Genomic DNA, 3638 nt, shown 5'->3' with positions numbered 1-3638 from the left:
GGGGGTGTGCCAATAGATTCTCCGTTCTTCAGTTAAATCCTAAAACTCCAAACATTTTTGTGGTCCACGTGAGACGTTGGGAATACGACTTGTACAAATAATTTTTTTATTATTTGGAAATTGCATGCAAAGATGTGACAAAAATTGACAAAGATGTGAAAAAAACAGACAAATTCAAGGAACACGGGTCTTAGGATTTGTTTCGAATTTGAATGTCGGTTTAATTCAATTCGATTATCAAGAATTCGTTCTGATTTTTATGATTTCGAATTCGATTCAATTCGAGCTCAGTAAATCGAATATGAATTTGTAATTATAAATTCGATTCGATTCGAAATTCGAACTAAAATAATACATATTCATTAAGTATCTTTATATATAATACATATATAACATTTATTAAACTATAGTATAAATTAATCTCTAAATTTATTCTAAAATATTAAAATAGCCAATTACTAAACCCATTATAAAGCCCATAACTAAAACAAATTTATTGCATATTTTAACTAAATTTGAATTAAAAAGAATTTATTCGAATTTATCCAAATACGATTCAAATCCGAACTTTTAATCGAATTAGAATCGAATTCAACTTGGGAGTTTAATTCGAATACGAATTCGAATCGAATTTGTTGGTTCTTAATCGAATTCAAATAGAATACGAATTCAAGAAAAAAATTAAATTATTTGAAAAATTCGATTTAAGGAATTCAAAAATTCTTTATTCGATTGGATGAACACCCCTATCAAGGAGTGTTTTACCAACTTTTCAAATCCGAAAATCTAACAATCTTTTTAATGATTGTAGTGTATGGGTAAAAAAGTGGACAAACACAACCGTCAAGAGTCCAATTGTGGTTGAATTTCGCTCGCCTCGACTCTGATTATTCGGTTAAGAAAAACCAAAATTAGTTTACAAGACTTGAACTTGTCACCCAAGGCCGGCTCTTAGCTCCGCCAATCTGTGCCGTCGCTCGAGGTCCAAATTTTCAAAGGGCCCGAAAGGTTTCTATAAGCTTATATATACAGGGTAGGGTTCTAGAGTGAACACTAGGTTGAGAGTGAACTATATGAACTAATTTGGGCTATTGGATTACATCACCTAAAGATTTTTAAACAATGGCAAGGTTGTAATTATAATGTTATAACTTCCCTTTAAAATAATTGACAAAAGGAAATTTTTGTCATTTGTAAAATGCATTTATTAAACAATATAATCAAAATCCCTAAAATCTCGCTAGTTTCATTTTATAGAAGATACACAACTGTTAGTGTATACGCATGTGTATAGTTGATGTGTGCAAAATTCAACATATAAATTACATCAAAAGTGGCATAAAACTAACCCTTTTTAGTACTAATGTTGGAAAAAGTGTGTTTTGTCTTCCTTTTGTATTTTCAGGATTAAATGAGCTCAAAGGAACAAAAGAAGCAAAAATGCAGCCAAATCTAACAAAAATACAAGAAAAGGAACAAGCGTGGCATGCCCGACCACCCGACAACATCTCCCCAAGCAAGAAAAAGAGAACAGAAGGCTGAACACGCCCCGTGCTTAATGAGCGCGGGGGCGTGCCCAAGTGTCTGCAGAAAAGACAGAGTTGTAGAAGCTTCTATCACGGGGGCGTGTCCAGCGGACACGGGGCCGTGGTCAACTCTAAGATTCGCAGAATCTAGGAAAATCTTGATAGTATAGATACGCTTCTGCACACGGGGTCGTGCCCAACGGACACGGGGGCGTGGTCGACTAATGCAGACAAACTGCATTTAATGAAGAAAGAGAAGATGGGTGGACACGGGGCCGTGCCCAATGGACACGGGGCCGTGTCCGGGCTTCTTTACAGGCTATAAATAGGGGTGTTTTGTCACGCCCCCCAAAATCCACCTGCGGAGTATCACCGCTTAGGAGCGTGACTGACCAGGATTAAGCCACCAATCATATAGAACAATGTACATATTAAAAGTAAATGTAATTTAACCAAACCAATTCATATGAAAGGTGTTCAAAACATAAGTATAAATTCAACGTTTAGCGGAAGCATATGTGTAAAAGCCCAATCAAAAGTAAAGTATGAAATGTCAAATGTTTTAATCAAAGCATTCACGATCCTTGTCCACAACGACCACGCCTCCCAATGCAAGCTCCATGTATACCTAACGACCTGCAAGGCATGTAACAGAGAGTCAACAACTAGTTGAGCGAGTTCACAGAAAGTAAGTTCGTAATAGTAAGTTCGTTTGTAACGTGTGGCTCTACTGGGCCGATAGTATGTTCTATAGGTGGGGGCTTCCCATGTTTGCATATACACTAGACTATTCGTAACCATAAGTGTTCTTCATAACCCAAGAACAGTAGTACGTACAAGCTTTACGTAGGTCTTACGTAAGTATCCTTCACAACCGAGGATGGGGGTACGCGGGGGTTTACGTAGGTTTTATGTAAGTGTCCTTCCTGACTCCGGAAGACAGTAGCATGTGTGAGTTTACGTAGGTTTTACGTAAGTGTCCTTCCTGACTCCGGAAGACAGTAGTATGTAGTTGTTTATGTAGGTTTTACGTAAGTGACCTGCTTAACCCGAGGACCATGGTAGATAGTCTAGTAACCGTGTAAGTACGAGAAATCGTTCAATTCCATCATTCCACCCATTCCCAATCCCCGGGAATCCCATGCCTTGGTAAAGAGTGTGAACTCACCTTGGTTCGCTCGGTATGCTAACTTATGTGCTCGCAAGTAATCAGTCAAATCCTATTGTTATGCACGTATTCTCAATTAGTACATGTTGGTAAAGTTTCACATGCAATAAATACCACAAGGTGCGTTTGGCAGTTATCATCATGCATTACACAAGAGTTAATCACATGCATACAATTCATGTTTCACATAACGGTCATTATCGGTTTATTCTAACATAACTATCCACTCATGCACTTAACAGAGTTGCATACTTTAACAGAGTCAAATAAAGTTAACGGCGTTAATTGGCTAACAAGGTTAATTAATTAACAGGGTTAATCACTTAACAGACAACAAAACCCGGACCATTCACTTGTTCATTAAACTCAGATCATGGCTCAACATAGAAACTTGGATTTCATCAAGCATAAAGTCGGACTAACATAGAGTATAAAACTCGGCTTCATCAAGCATATAAAGTCGGACTAACATAGGCCATCAAAACTCGGATCATATGTGTTTTTGTAAAGAACTTCGGACAACCATTCACTTGTAAAATTCGGACAAGCATTTAATCTTATAAACTTCGGACAACACTCATTAACATAAGGGCCATATGTTATATCACAAAGTTCGGACCCCCCTTTATAGCATACATAAAGTTCGGATTACTTGTTACTAGTACAAAAAGTCGGACACATATAATTAAACAAAAGTCGGACCACATGTGCTTTTGACAAACTCGGACCAATACATATCATAAGCTCGGACCCCTTATTTCATTAAAAAGTCGGACCTAGGGTCCTTGTTACAAAAGTCGGACCTAGTGTCCATGTTACAAAAGTTACAAAATTCGGACTCCCTTCCAAGCCCTTGCCAAAAATTCGGACATCTATATAAGCATAAGGTCGGACTTATGTTATCTTTAAAAATTCGGACCTTGTTATTACTTTACACAAGAATT

The sequence above is a fragment of the Helianthus annuus genome, chromosome 11, assembly GCF_002127325.2.
Source record: "Helianthus annuus cultivar XRQ/B chromosome 11, HanXRQr2.0-SUNRISE, whole genome shotgun sequence".
NCBI classification, from domain to species: Eukaryota; Viridiplantae; Streptophyta; class Magnoliopsida; order Asterales; family Asteraceae; genus Helianthus; species Helianthus annuus.
This window is presented reverse-complemented; position numbering follows the sequence as displayed.